Source organism: Paramisgurnus dabryanus, chromosome 10 (assembly GCF_030506205.2).
Source record: "Paramisgurnus dabryanus chromosome 10, PD_genome_1.1, whole genome shotgun sequence".
NCBI lineage: Eukaryota > Metazoa > Chordata > Actinopteri > Cypriniformes > Cobitidae > Paramisgurnus > Paramisgurnus dabryanus.
In genome coordinates this window covers 27,483,868-27,500,641 of record NC_133346.1, presented here as the reverse complement: position 1 = coordinate 27,500,641, position 16,774 = coordinate 27,483,868, and the positions used below count along the sequence as shown (strand labels likewise).

At 37.6% G+C, this 16,774-nt stretch overlaps 1 long non-coding RNA gene across 1 annotated transcript in view; it reads right to left on the bottom strand.

Annotated features, from left to right (window-relative positions):
• LOC135718496 (uncharacterized) overlaps nt 1-10,153 on the bottom strand; it is a 43,452-nt gene extending 33,299 nt beyond the window's left edge. Inside the window, exon 1 of the long non-coding RNA XR_010520853.2 lies at nt 9,989-10,153. This is a non-coding gene — a long non-coding RNA (uncharacterized lncRNA). The remainder of the gene's footprint in view (nt 1-9,988) is intronic.
• Between the last annotated feature and the right edge of the window lie 6,621 nt (nt 10,154-16,774).

The window sequence follows — 16,774 nt, the reverse complement described above, 5'->3', positions numbered from 1 at the left end:
ACTTCTCCCTCCTCAAGTCAGGCCGACACTGTACTTCTCTCAGGTTCGGATACATCAGAGCAGTTGTCTGCTGAACGCCAGAGTGAGTGGCCAGAGGATTTTGAAATCCCTAAATTTTCTGTTAATGTTGAGTATCGTCTCCGTCAGGGTAACCTTGCTTTTATGAAAGATGGTACAAGTCTTGATGTTGGAAGAGACATTAAACATGACATATTGGAATCACTTGCGGGTGCCATGTACACTTTTAAGGCATATCCATCAGATGAAAACTTTGCTCAAGTTGCTACTGCTCTTATCAGAGCACACCCCTGCTTGACTGAACCGGGTTCTTCAACAGGATCAGCTGGATGGAAAAACAGCCTGAAATTTAAAATGGCCAACTACAGAACAAAACTGCGTAAATGTGGCTGTAGTGATGTTGCTGTTGAGGGAAAGAGAGGTGCAGAAGCAGGCAGTGCTTTCAGGAGAAGCATTAAAAAACCTAGACGATTTGAAGTAAATTTTTTGCCAAATCTTCCTAACGGGGAGAATGAAGACAGTCGAGAACGCCTAAGAAAAGAACTTGTAGAAGAAATGAAAAAGAAGAGCCGAGACATGAGCCTCATTGGCCAAAAGATGGACAGTACATTTGCCCTGAGATTGAAGGAAATCATTCACTCTGAACCTCCTGTTTCTGAGATCTTGGAAAAATGGCCAGCACTTTTCACAGAAAGCCAGGGTTGTTTTCTTTTCCTCTTCACAACCTAAAGTGCTTTTTATTAATTTGTTTCTTTTTAAGTAATTAACCATTCTGTGCTTGTGCTTAGATCTTTGCAGAATTCAATCGTATATCTGGCAAGAATCTGCGATCTGAATTCTATGCAGCACTGGACAAACACTCTGCACGTTTCCTTGAAATTTTCCGGAAGAAAGGGGGAACTCAAGGAAGAACACTTGATGAAATTTTACGTCAGGTTGATTTAAAGGTACTCCTTTATTTTGTTAAATGTTGTTATTGTTAAACCATGAAATGAATTTTACCCTCTTACTCTATTTTCTGTCTGTTTTTTTAGTCATCTGATGTATCTTGTGTGCGTACCGCTGTACTTCATGGACTTCCAGTTCTCCTGGGGGATGACTCGGATGAGTTTTTCAAGACGTGCTTTGTAAGTAATGTTGGTGTTTCTGCTTTAAGTTTTGTTTCATAATTGTATGGATCAGGTTATGAGAAGGAGTATACAGTAGACAGACTAAAGTCCGGTATACACTGCACGATTATTGGCTGTCCCAGACGAAAGATTGCCATCGTGAAACAATCGTCGCGATTTCTGTGATCGTGGCTCTCCATCGGTGGTCCTTTGTCGTACAATGAGAGAGGTTCAAAGACGGCCATTTTCCGGGTCTTGCGTCGAAAGATAGCCTACAGTAGTTTTCTGACAGTGTCAGAAATTCGGCATGATCACCGCACAGTGTGTTTGCTGCTACGACCTGCGCGCCGGTATTTGTTTACCACGAAGAAAGTCATAGGGGTTCTAAGTAGGGCTGCACAATAAATCCTATGCGATATTACGCGCATCTCCTCAGTAAAGCCGGTTCCTTGATTAGTAAATTGCTATCACCTGCTTTTAGATGGAGCTGCATGTACCACACAAAGCTAGTTCACTGACAAGCTGGGCCATATCGCATACATATTGCAGGCAATACGTCTGTGATAATTAATGCGAAATTGCCCCGATTGTCAGTGATCTACGGCTTTGTGTAGTAAATGCCGCTCCATCTGAAAGCAGGTAAAGTGCCAATTTACTACTAATCAAGGAACCGGCTTTAGGCTATGTTTACACGTGGGCGGCTATTTTCATAAACAGACATTTCAGCCTCTCCAGATTCAAAAATTATATCGTGCACACATGTCAGTTTTCAGAAAACTGTTTATTTACACGTACCCGTGCATATATGCCGTCAAGAGAAGCTCAAGCCCACGTAAGCCACTCACCGGAAGCGCTGGTGGTGACGCAAACTGGTTCTTCATGTTGGAGGGAGGAGTTGTTGCAGTAGGTGATCGATGACGTCAAAGTACCGCGAGAGCGAGTTGAGGAATCACACGTAGAGGTGTAATTTCGAATCGCTCTCGCTGTACTTTGACATCTTCCGTCTGTCGGTTCTTGCAGCGCCGCATGAAGTCAAACACGTGTAAAATTGCTGACCTCCAAGCACTCGTCTCTGCTCCTCAACATAATGGAGCAGCTGTATTTGCAAATACAAACACACAAAACGAGTTTGCACGAACATAAATGTGATCTTGGAAGTGTTCAGAGTAGCAGTCACATGTAAACATAGGTCGCACTTTTGATGTAGGTGCGAGCTCTGGCGCATACTCTGTAACGTTGCCTGCTTAAACATTCGTTTGTCTCAGTTTATATGCAACCTTGCAACCGAAGGTTTTCCAGATCTCCACTCTGGCCAGAGTTTTTAGAAACAATCGGTTTCAGAGGCGAGTTCTCGGTTTGCGTGTAAACGAGGGGCACAAATGAAGGTAAATCTCTGTTTTTAAAAATAACCATGTATGTGTAAACAGGGCCTCACTGAGGAGATGGGCATGACAATCACATGCGATTTTTCGTGCAGCCCTAGTTCTAAGTGATAGAGAATTAGTAAATGATGAATATATTTTAATAATTATATCAACTATCTGAACTATTAATTCTCTTTAGTTCTGTGAGATTAATAATTAGGAAGAATGCAAAAGAAGTCCTTCTATTTTGTAACTTGCACAATTTATTTTATTGATGTCTTTGGCAATCATGTTTGCCATGAAGCTTGATTACACTTTCTTGTGCATCTTACCAACACAGTGCACTGTGGTGAACAAAATGCTTCAAGCTGAAGGAAGAGATTTGCGTTTTTTTTAAACAGCTTTTGGACACTCTTTATAGACTGTTTCATCGGACACATGTGTGGTGACGTGATACGCGTCTGGTCCGAACTTTACTTCCAGTTTCAGGTTTTTTTAATGGTCTGACTAGTTGCTAAACTGAATTCTTGAACAAATACCTTGTCGAAAATAACCAATGTTTTGGTTTCCTATGTAATCTACGTGTTGTTTATTTTGCTTATTATATAAATAAACTACATTAAAGGACTTTGTTGTTATTTATTCTTACCGAAGTTTATCAGAAGTTACGCGTTGACCACGAAAGCCGCTTGTTTATGTTGTCACCTCTGAAACCGTCTATATTTTGCTGAATATGAATTCTATACAATCAATGTTTTAAGTTAAAGACATTCATTCTTATTATTTTCTCTATTTAGGATTCTGATGTAGATGCAGACTTCAGCCAAATTGACGTTGGCCTGCTTACAGTTCTACCTGAAGACATGCCTGCCAGAACTCCACATGCACTGAACGTTAACGCAATAAGGGAAATCATTCTGGAGGGAAAATTTGTCATGGACGATGTCCGAAGCTTGCCACATGCTGTATGTCTCCTTTTTGCTTTAATCTATGCTCTAAATTTAGACTACCCAAAGACAATGAGGAATACATTTGAATTTATTCAGAGGGTATTTCTATCTTTAGGAGGTAAGAACCTGAAACCCAAACTCCAAACTCTAAAAAATCAGCTTTTAACCTAATGTCTTTTCTTTTGGCCTTGGGTGCTAACCGTTAAAGGTATAATTCAACCAAAAATGAAAATTCTGTCATCATTTACTCACTTTCATGTTGTTACAAACCCGCCTAAATCAGACCTGCCAACCTGTATGCATTTTGCATAGCAGGTACTCATTTTGACCTCAAAGTACGGTGGTACGATTTGTCACTCTAAATTACGCAAAAACCTGATGACGCCCTTTGCCGCACGAAGTACTCAAAAGAAGCAACAGAAAAAAGAAAAATATGTCCAATCATAGCACTGGGCTCATCCACCACATAGAAAGTGGGGATGATTGACAAGTCGTATGGCCAATCAGTAACAAGAGTCTGCTATCGATGGAATCCCAAATCCAGCGTGATCTCCTTCCTCCACCCGCAGTTTCTGACCATCTTTTTCAACGGAGAGTCAAGACGTCTGACCCGCTAAGGTAAACTGGTCAGGGTGGATGTGCAAATAATGAAATAATGCATTAGCTTAAAGGTATAGCGGAAGATTTTCACGAATTATTTAAAAGAACAGCCCCTCGATATTTTTAAAAAAATGCTCCCGAGAGGGAACGCCTGTTAAACGCGTGCACGAGACAGAGAGAGAGCGTGCAGGAGCTCAGTTCTTCTCTTCGCTCTGTTTACAAGTTTCTGTCGGCATGTTTACCGTGTCTGTGCGGTTCGTGACTTGTGCCAGGGCTAGCATCGCTAATCATAGCTTACATCAACTTTTACCAGCAGTGATTTTAAATGGATTTCTCCAAATAGCATGACAAAATGTACCTTTCCAGTAGAAACTTCGCGTGGGAAGCCCAACCTGTCCTTTTAGCTCACGCCAGCGTGTGAAATAGTCTCCCATAAACATTTTGGTCTTGTTTCTTTCTTTATAGTCCTTTCTCTTCTTGTCATACAATTCGTAGACACTTTTTCTCTTGCGACCCTCAGACATTTTGACAAAAACACAGTGAGAAGGCGACTTTCAATGAATGGTTGAAACCGTAGCACAACACACATACACGTGAAAGTGCGCATGTGCAGAAAGCGAACGTAGAGGCGAGCACGTGCGACGGTTATACGTCAACATATAATCGGGGGGATTGATTGACATCTGGGATGACCAATAACAGTGGTGATCCACCCGGAAAACGAAAATCTTCCGCTATACCTTTAATCCTTTGAAGTCGACGGTCGCGCGGGCTCCGTTTCATAACGTGCACTTGACCGCAAGATGCGCTAACATTACTTCTGATTTCTAAATGAGCATCATTTATAATTGAGCGCTTACGAAAAAGTACATTGATTTTACCATTGGGAGAGCATCCAGTTTTAGTCAAATAAAAACTGAAAGTTCACTCTCAGTGAAGGGAATCCACCTGACAACCGAGTGAAGCGGATTAAATGCGTTCTGAAATAACGCGCTCTTGATAATTGTCAATAAAATAAAACGTCATATACAAACCACATCAAATAAAGTTTTATAAATGGAAAATATCTCGTGTCTCGAGCGACCACGTGATAGGTGCCTATGCCGTACTGTACTGTACTGTAAACAAAGCTACAATAAATTACAGACAGACATACAGTTAACAGCACTACTGTCACAGTTATGGTTGAATTTAAAGCAGTGTTAACTCTAAAATACTGTCTTAAAGGTATAGTTAACTTAAAACATGTAATTCAGTCATAGTTTACATAACAGAACAGACCATCCAAACATTTATGAGTTTCTTTATTGTGTGATACACAAGTTATTTTAAAGAGTGTTGATAACCACAGTGTCTGGTCCCCACTTCATTGTATTTTTTGCTAGTCAGGGAAAAACAAAAAAAAAATTCTAAATTTTTTTTGTGTGTGTTTCACTCAAGAAAGAAATCATGAAGGTTAGACACAATATGAGGTTGAGTAAATGATAACAGAATGTCATTTGTGGGTTAACCATCTCCCACTATTTAACAGTGATATCACTTTAACAGTGTTTGTGCAGACATGCTAAACTTTGGAGAATACAGTATTTAACATTAATAATGTTATTAATCACCATGTATGGCAAATTTAGTTAAACATGATTTTATTCACATTTATAATTATTTTTAAAGCAGATTATGGCAGGATGGGGAAAAAAGTGCAATGTGCAGCATGTTACCTTGAAAGTTACCAAGAGGTGTGTGTGCGTGCATGTGCGCTTGCATGTGTTAAATTATATGTTAAAAACCCGTGTTCTGTCCTTTCGGCCGATGCTACTGTACTCAAAAAAATTTTCCAAGGTTGGCAGGTCTGCTAAATTGAAGATATTTTGAGAAATGTTTGCAACCAAACTGTTCATGGACCCCATTGACTTCCATAGTAGGATAAAAGAATACTATGGAAGTAAACAGGGTCCATGAATGGTTTGGTTACAATCACTTCTCAAAATATCTTCATTTGTGTTCATCAAAACAAAGAAATTTAGGTGGGTTTGTAACAACATGAAAGTGAGTAAATGATGACAGAATTTTCAATTTTTTGGGTGAATATTACTTTAACTGGTTGATGAAAAAATTAAGAAAATGTTAACTCTTTAAATGTGTTTAGGCATGTTTAGTAATGGCACTTTTTTCACATGTGCCTTGACTTCACTTGTTAAAAAGGGATCAGTTGTGTTTTTTAAGTAACTGTCCCTTTCCTTTCATGTTTTGTACTTGGACTAAGTGTGCCTTGGTTTTACCTCTTGTAACAAGGGGAAGAGCTTTTTCTTTAAGTAACACCCTTTCCTAAGTCAGTTATTTCAGGCATGTTTGTAATTGCACTTAGTGTACCTTGGTTTCGCCCTCTTGTAACAAGGGGAAGAGTTTTTTCTTTAAGTAACACCCTTTCCTAAGTCAGTTGTCTGTATTTCAGGCATGTTTTGTAATTGCACTAAGTGTACCTTGGTTTCGCCCTCTTGTAACAAGGGGATCAGTTATGTTTTTTGTTGTTGTTTAAGTAGCAGACCCTTTCCAAAGTTAGCTCTCATGTATTTTAGGCATGTTTTGTATTGCACTTAGTGTGCCTTGGTTTTAGTGTTGCTTTTGAAAGCATCTGTTACTCAAAAAACATTAGACATGTTTTGTATTGCACTAAGTGTGCCTCGGTTTCACCATTTGTAACAATCTTTTTTTTTTTTTTTAGTAACATACCATTTCCAAAGCCAGTCAGTATTTAAGGAATATTTGTAATTATACAAAATTCCAAATTGTTGTTTACAAAGCCAAATTTCTGCAGATACATGCCTATTTTGTTCTCTAAAGTGCCTTTTCTTACAGAAAAGCTTTTTAGAATTTTGTTGTGAATGACAGAAAAAGGCAAGTTAGTCAGAAAGACTGATACTGTTTGAACAGAAGTGTCCATGTGTTCACTGAAAAGCTTTTTAGCTGTTTATTACAAAAATAAACAGTTCAGAATTTCATATGTGTGTTGAGTGTTTTCTCTATCAGTTGTACTTAAAAAAAATATGTTCATTTTACTTAAAAAAAAACTTTGGAAACCGATTGCACATAGTTTTTTAAGTTGACATAGCTTAAAATTGTTAATTAAATCCATGTTCAGAGCACTAGTATTTAGAATGTTAGCAGTACTAAATAAAACCTTGTTAGTTTAATTGAATTAATACGGTAATCTTAATAGAAATTTTTATGTAACATTAGTAACCATTGATAAGTATATTAACTTAAAATTACATATTAAACTATATTGATATGTATTAATAAATTTACTCAGAAAATGTTTGTTATAATTACTAATAGCTAATTACTAAGTTAACCTTGATTTTGCTTTTAAGTTTGCTTTGGAAAAATGAGGCAATCGGTTTCCTTAGTTTTTTTTTAAGTAAACTGAACTTGTTAGAATTTACAGTGTATTCATTATAGGTTTTCATATTTAAAATTACAGTAAATTTGAATATTACTATGACAACCGATATTATAGAATCTGGTCCTTTATTCTGATTGGTTGAAACGTGTTGTAAGCCGTGATAAAATACCCCATCGTGCCTAACAACGCCCCTTAGATTTTATAAAATGCACTGCTAACCCACTGCTTCTTGGGGCTTATTGCTTTAATGAACATAACTTAGCCCTTACGAAAATTAACCATTGCTTTACTCCAGTTAACACAAAAAAGACATGGTTACTGTAGTAAAACCATGGTAACCACAATTTTAAAAACCATAGTTAAATCTTGGCTAGTGTAGTAAAACCATGGTTTTGCTGATAGTAATCAATACACAAAAAACATGATAACTACACTTTTACCACAATAAAACCATGGTTAATGGTAAGAGAAGTATAGTGGATAATAATGTTTGTTATTAATTGTTAAATTCACTAAAACACTAAATTCCACTGGAGTTAAATTGTCTCCTGTATGCTGTGTATGAATCAACAGTGAATATCTACATTTTAATATATGGTGTGAACCATTACACTGTTTATCTTATATCGTGATCTTTTTTATAGTCTATGGTCAATCTAAAACTTGGTCTGCTAAGTATGATCTGATGATGCAAACTCACTGTACTGGATGCACCATGAACAACAGTGACGTATGGCCTAAGGCCATAAATCTGCCTTGCTCCAGGTCTGCAGCCTCCCCCTACTCTATTTGGCAATCACAATAGTTGATCATAGACATTACCTGTCACTCTCAATATCATCTATTCCTCACCTCATGAGAATGAAAAAAATTGACTGGTTTTATTGTCTATAGACCTTTTGCGTGTAGGCAAACAGAGATGACGTTTTTTGTGGGGGCAATTTTTTGTGAGCCCAACTGGTGGCAAAAAGTGACAGCTCTGCAGTAGCGGTGTGCAGTGTTAGTGTGATTGTTATGGATTCGGTGTTCTGTCGAAGTCTGTTCCCCCTATGTTTCTTGTTTAGTTTAAATGTCTTGGCTACTGAGATGGGTGCATGTATGTAATGTATATGTATGGTTCTTTATTGGTAAATCAATTATTTTTACAGTATGAATAGCTAAAGTACATATAACAGCAATACTATTGTGTATTATATATAATACCATTATTAAATATTTCATAATTGTTCTGTTTTATAATATTTCCTCCTTATATTTATAGCTTACGTGTTTATGTGTTTGTTCTAAAATAATTATAAAACTATTATGTTTACATACAAATTAATATGCATAGGCCTGTCTATATATTAACAACACTTTATAGTGTATGTGTGCGCGTGCGTGCTTTTGTGCGTGCGTGCGTGTGTGTGCTATATTTATATATTTTGTAAGTATGTTAACATAATAATTTTAGAACAAACAGTAGGGACAGAAAGGAAGAAGACATAGGCTATAAGATATAAGTTAAAAAGAAATAATAGAAAAATATTTTATAAATGGTATTATAGAATATGTGATATTATTGCTTTTTCAGCATAACCCATTTAAATCTTTAATCTTTCTAAATAAATTATAAATGTAACGTGATGAAAACGAACAACATGACATTTTTCTAGTGAGTTGTCTTGCTCTTTCCACTGTTTTTCTGCCACCACATTCTACTCGCAAAAGGTCTATGGACCGCTAGGAGGCAGTGTCCACGGGCATGTTGCTGGCAGTATCATCGCAAGCGCCAAAGAAGACGTGGATGGTTGTGTCCCGTCTAGGTTCTGGCTAGAGGAGATACATCTACGGCCAAATCTCGCGACATGTTTGGGTTAGGATTGGGGTAGGATATGAAAACAGATGTTCTAGATAGATAGGATACAGCTACTGTCTGAATCCCGTAAAATGTTGGGTAGGGGTAGGTCGCGACTGTGAGGAAAACAGCGCTCTTTCACAGAATTTTGGCCGTAGCTGTATCCCTTCTAGTCACAACCGGTTGGGTACGCCTTCAAATACCATTAGCGGCAAATACAGTTTGCTGCAGCTTAAATTGTTAAACATAGAACAAGTCATTTATTATGAAAATGCATTCGGAAATGGTTTTTTTTTGCCCTGAGGGAGGTGTTCAAACAGGCAATCACAGAACTTGCAGCGCCTCATCGCTCAAACATCAATATTATAGACACACGTATCATATAATATGAAGTTTGAACTGCACGACTCTCCGTAAGCAGCTCGTAACGTTAATGTGACAGTATCTGACGAAACAGTTCATGTGTCAATCTGCCTTCTCTACCCATACAAATTCACCAATAAGCCAGTAATTTTTTTATCATTATTTCGAACACAGTTTTCTAACTCATGATACTGCAGCAACTAACCTTAGCTGTCTAAGCAGAATAACCGTAACTATACAATAATATAAACGAAAGTATACAATATCACTTCCCTTAAACACTAATCCATGATAATTGCATAGTACAAAGAAAATAATAATTTTATTTTCCATCAAATAATTACCTGTTACACACACAGCGGAGCAGAAGTTCACAGCAATGTCTGTCACACACACAGTGCAGCGAGGGAGGGGACGTTACTTCCCGCCGATGTCAGAAATACTAACAAATAAACTGTAAATTAACAGAGAGCATGAGGAGATGGCATAAACAAGTAAATAGCACAGAATGGCTTATTTGTATTACAAATAATCACTTATAGTTCAGTTTGTACATAAAAAACATTGGTTAGTGTTAACAATATTAAACGAAATTCACTGTTGTATTTTACACGGTAAATTCAAACAATGTATTGTTTAAAACAACGAATTCAACGAATTCTGTGCTAATAATTTAGTTGAAATTTTGTGTGATGTTTTTAAATAAAAAGTACTTACCAGTGAAAACAATTGTTAAAATGTTGAGTTATACGTCCATGTCCACCAACTGTTGAGTTACACGTCCGTGGCCACCAAAAGCCGCAATCACAGTCCCATAATGCAATTCGAAAATGTATATAAACGGAAAAACTCCCGTAACACAAATAGTACGGACATTTTCTGTTAAAATTGACAGTAATTTCACTGTTAATTTACAGATTTTTTTTACAGTGTAGAAGATATGCAGAGTTCCTAAAAATATGTTTTTTTCACAATGTGATATAAAGGGCATCACGTCTTTTGAAATAAATTTACTTTCATGAAGGATAATACACCATCCCATGCTGCAAAAAACATCACTGACTATTTTAATTCATATGGGCATACAATAAGAAAGAAATCAAGGTATTACCACCATCATCCTGAGTCATATTTAAGAGCCTGTGGTGCATCATTATATGAAAGATTTGTGAGGTGGACAGAACAAAACATCAACTTTCATTAACAATGAATCAATTCAAAACATCAACTTAGGGATGCACTGTTAGCGTCTTTAAGTGGAATAAAGACTATACTTGTTTACTTACAAGTTTAATGAAGGGGAGAGTTAAAGTCATGTCAAAGATATGTTCATATATTATTATGTAACATTAAATACATTATTTATTTTACATAGTGTTTGTTTTTTTGTGGACAATGTTTGTTTTGTGTCCATGCAGCACATTTAACAGATATCTGTTTTTGGATCATTTTAATCGATTATATCATTATAAATATGGTTAAAGTGCATTCTGCATAATAATTTGGAACAGCATATTTTGCATATTCTAAGTATTAAAGCATCTTTTGACATTTTTATTTCACATAAATATAATAACATCCACACTGTCATATAAGCGTTGAGGGGAAAATAGAATTTGTAAACTTATTGACTATATTGGAAAAATAAACAAAAATGGCATGTTCATAATAATTTGGAACGCAGTGTAATTATCAAGAATAAATGGGCAGGTGAACTAGTAAACCGTCTGTTAAATACCTCCACTTCACTGAATTAATAAACAGAGAAAACAATCACTGTTGAGTAAGGAGAAATGTCTGAAACGCATGAAAGGTGTACACAGTCATGAAACAAACTTCTTGGGATAAACTGGGTCAAAGAGTACTATAATAGTACATACAACACATTGAATGATTACAAACTACATTTACCACAGTAGTCAGTAAAACAATATAACAGGAACAGTTAAATTACTGTGATTAGGCTATATAAATAAAAACAAAAAATATTACAAATAAAGACAGCAGATCTGTTAAACTTTTACATTCATGTTTCTTTCTAGAATAATGGATCAACACAGTTGTGGTCTACCAAAAAAAGCTACCAGAAGCTAAAAGTGGCTTTAACTACTATTAGCAAATCTGCCAACTTTCAAACCAGTTCTGAACTGCACGGAAAAGTTAAAGAAATTAAATTCAGTAGGTTACTCACCCCCGATTATTGTTCACATTTGTATTAAGTGTCCATTTGTTACTGGAAATAAAGTTCAATCAGATCGGCCTATAACAGTAAAACTCGTTACAAACACACGTAGTTATTTGGCGACAACGTGGTTATCAGACGTGCTTAGAGACGACGTGGTTATCAGACGTGCTTAGAGATGACGTGGTTATCAGACGTGCTTAGTGGCGACGTATGTATCAGACGTGTTGTACGGCGACGTACATAGTTCAGACGTACTTAGTACACGTAATTTTTTTGTACATTTCGAACATGCGCCGTCGTCACGTCGCCGCCGGTAAACGATTCTTCCATGCACTCGCCGTGACGTCACTGCCGGTCTTACGTCTGCAGTCCCTATCAAATCCATTCAAAACTCCACACGGACTGGCGGCGACGGAAGGTTAGTGGAAATGGCTAATGGTAAGTGCAACAGTCCTTAATGAAAAAGCCCCTTCCTAACTTTACTTTTATGAGGGCCTGCAGAACTGCTAGGAGAGGTGGAGGTGTAGCTGCTCTTTTTAAAGATGTCTATCAATGGAAGCAAGTGTCATTTGGGAATTACCCGTCTTTTGAATATCTAGGTATTGTGTTGAAAGGTACTCCACGCATTCTATTTATCATTATTTACAGGCCCCCAAAATAATCTCCAGCATTTGTTGAGAACTTTACAGAACTGTTATCAACGATTTCCTCAGAGTTTGACTGTTTTGCTATTGTTGGAGATTTTAACATTCACATAGATAAGCCAGAAAGAATTATGGCAAAAGATGTCACAGCTGTTTTAAATACTTTTGATCTGACTCAACATGTACATGGACCCACACACAATCGTGGACACATTTAGATTTAATTATCAGTAAGGGTGTAAACATTTCATCAACTGTTATTAAGGATGTAGCACTGTCTGATCATTTCTGTATTTTCTTTGATATATTAATCTCTCCTACTATTGAAACTAGATCTGTGTCTGTCAAAAAGAGATGTTTAAATGAGAACATTAGTGTGCTATTTATGAAGGCTATATCTTTAACACCAAGCATATCTGCGGACTCTGTTGATTTTCTCCTTGATTCCTTTAATTCGAAAGTTAAGAGTGCAATTGATGATATTGCTCCTGTAAAAGTCAGGAAGAAGAATGGCAGGCAAAAATCCCCTTGGAGAAACTCAACTGAGGTGCAGAATATGAAGAGATAATGCAGAAAAGCTGAGTGCATGTGGCGGAAGACAAAACTTGTAGTCCATTATAATATCTATAAAGACAGCCTTCGTGCTTTCAGTGTGGAACTAGGCAAAGCTAGACAGACTTTCTTTTCAAATATTATAAACAACAACATAAATAACACACGCACTCTTTTTGCTACTATAGAGAGACTAACAACCCCCCAAGTCACATTCCAAGTGAAATGCTCTCAGACAGCAAATGTAGTGAGTTAGCAAACTTCTTCTCTGAGAAAATCAATAATATCAGAAAGGTGATCAGCACATCCTTGAGCTGCGCCGGGGTCAAACAAGTCAGACCACAACATCAGAAAGTAGTTACGATGTCTGATTTCGAAGCAGTTGATGTTAAAATTTTGGAAGACACAGTACAACATCTTAAAATATCAACCTGCACCCTTGACACACTCCCAGCATCTTTTTTCAAAAGTGTCTTTAACTGTTTAGAAGCAGATCTCCTAGAAGTGGTAAATTCATCACTTAACTCTGGGACTTTTCCAAAGTCCCTTAAAACTGCAATTGTTAAGCCCCTCCTGAAAAAGAGCAACTTGGATAACACTGTGTTGAGCAACTTCAGACCAATCTAAAATCTTCCTTTCATAGGCAAGATCATTGAAAAAGTTGTTTTCAATCAGCTGAACAAATTCTTAATTTCTAATGGTTACTTTGACATTTTTCAATCTGGTTTCCGACCACACCACAGTACAGAGACAGCGCTCATAAAGATAATAAATGATATTTGCCTCAGTACAGACACAGGCAAACTATCAGTGCTGGTGCTACTCAACCTTGTTGGACTTTAAGGCGTCCAAAGCATGTTCATCAATGGAGAAAGACACAAATATCAAAATTGAATATTTATTGATCAAATGTGAAAAAGTTACAGCATGCTGGGTCGTCTCAAGTCCTACAGCAGGATACGACGAACTCACAGCTCAGAACAAAAAACATGAGTATTTATCGTCGTTCTTTCTTCAGAATTCTCCTCCCCCAGCTGGCTGTTTTCCTTATCTGATTCCATCACCACATACCTGTGGGGGTTGCATACCACACACACACAGACAGAGAGACATACACAGACCATTCTGTTCCCTAAGGCATTATGTCCTTATTTGGACATCTTTGTAACTTTAACACTTTTGGCAATCATCATGAAATGTAGGCAGTAAATATGTAAAACATAATTATTCAACAACACAACAATACTCCATTGTTCATAAATTGGTTAAATGCATTCATTAGTTAAACATACTAATTTTCACTTTCTCTAAATGTAACATAGTTATAAAGCAAACAACTTGTTTATTGAAACCATCTGTTCTGTGTGTTTTCCCTTCAGGGCTTTGTTCTCATTTTTCTACCCCCGACTGAAACCACAGCCTCTCAGCTTTTACACACACAGACAACTTTCTTGTATTCAACACAGCAAATTATAAATCACACATGAAGTAAAAATATAACACTATGACATTAAAACACCGTAAAATCAAAATCCCACAATTCCCTCTCTTGACCTCTGAAAGAGGTCACACATTTTCTTCTTCATCCTCATCCAGGTTCTGTAGGCCTAATAGGGGCATGCTATATGGGGGCGCATTGTTCTCTTTTTTCTCTATTGCAGACACTATTAATCTGTTGCACAGGGATCTAAGACAGGGAATACAACAACATCCACAGGTCACCAGGATGGCCACGAATACACCACTGGACACTACTACTGAGGTTACTATTGCCTTCCATTTGCCTAATATTTTATCCAGCCAGTCAGATATGGGGTTGTCAACACCTGAGTGTTCTCGCATTTCTATGGACAGAGTTTTTAGTCCTTCCAGTGCCCTGGTCATTGACCCATCCGGTGCTGTATTATTCGGAATGTACGTACAACAAAAATCAGAAAATATGTGACATACACCATTCTTTTCAGCCAATAGCATGTCTAGGGCCATTCTATTTTGAACTGCCATAAGGGAAGTGGGTGCTAATTGTTCTGCTAGGCCGTCCACCGCATCTCTGGTCATGTTCGCCAATCTCATAACATTATAATGGACATAATTGATCCTATCCACGTTTTTATTCGGGGTAACTGGAAAGAAGGCCGATAATATTGGAATATTTTCAAATCCGGCAGCTACCTGGTCAGCTAATTTGTATTCGTCAGGTACACCCCTGGGCACACCTATTGCATCGATGTATGTGGGACTATTTAATGACAAATCTACGTTGCTTTTTTCTGCTCTTTTAGCTAGAACATGCCTACGTCGTCTGGCAGTAATGGCATTGGGTTGTGATTGGAGCTTCACAGCTTTTTCTCCTATTAAGACTATTGGTGCCCCCAACCTTACCATGGCACATGTTCCTTTAGATGCTTGTTCGATTTTAGTTACTAACCTTTGACTCCCACAATAATAATATATTCCTGACCTGGCCCATCCTCCAATCATGGACCCATTGTCTTGGTAGGTGATATTACACCACCCGGGGTCAATGGTTCCTAGATTAATTTTTGGGTTGGTCCTGGTGAAATTAAAACAGGTGTAATTGGCTATATGGGGCCTAAATGGTCCCGCTCTCGAGTTGTTACCTATTGGTGGAAAAACTGAGGATAAGGTCGTGCAGTTTTTTGGAGAGGCCTCTTTAGTTAATGCTAGCATGCACTCATAACCCCACGGGTCTTCCGGGTATAGGGGAGCTGGTTCTGTATATAGTACCGGTCTACCTCTAGCACAGCCTACACAATCTTCTAGTTTCTGTTCTCTGGCCGTGGAAATGATCCATTCCAGCCATAAATTGTTTTCCCCATAGCCTGTGGCCATCTCTATTATGTCTTCTGGTTTTAGTTTGGTATAATCTATTTCAATGATTTCATTAGCTTGTTTCTTTTCCACCGGGTCAGGCAGTTCTGCGGTCGTGATTGTATTGGGTTTTACTGATTCTATAATGTTTCTTTTTATGAGACCCTTAGGGTCTTTTCCATCCACATCTGCACCTATTACCAACCACATAGTGGTCTCCTCCTTTCCCCCATACCTCATAGCTGTGCCTCCCCGGGGTAACCTACTCCACTCTCCTATTGACATGGTAACAGGATTTTGAACTGGACTGTAATCTCTTTGTATTTTTAAGTTTTCCCACATTTCCCCATCTGTACCCGTCCTTTTTGGGAGATCCCATGTTCCCGTATAAGCCACTACACTACTCCATCTTGGGCACCATGATCTGTCATCATAGCCTTGCTCCCGACACCACAGTGTGGTCATAATATCCAGACACAAGTATACATCATATCCCCTCCATGAGCTATTCTTCCCTCCACAGTCTATCACACTGCATAAATCAAAGGTGTATGATGTCTTTGAATTTTTTATGTAATTTAATTCAATTCCCCCATATCTCTTTAAACACTGATCTTGTGATGTTGTTTTGGACCTTTTGTCATTTTTCAGATTACCTCCATTGTTTATGCCAAATATCATGGTAATTATAATTGCAGTTATAACCCCTAGGGCCCACAGAACCTTCCAATTCCCACACAGCTTCATCTCTGTGGAAAAATACACTTATGCTTATTGGCTAAATTAAAAAAACACTCTTAAACTTAATACTTGATAAAAGGTAGGAGTATAGTGAAAGAAGTAAAACGATAATACTAATACAAAATTAAAAGGAAGTAACACGATAATAATAATAAAAACTAAAACTTAGATGACAT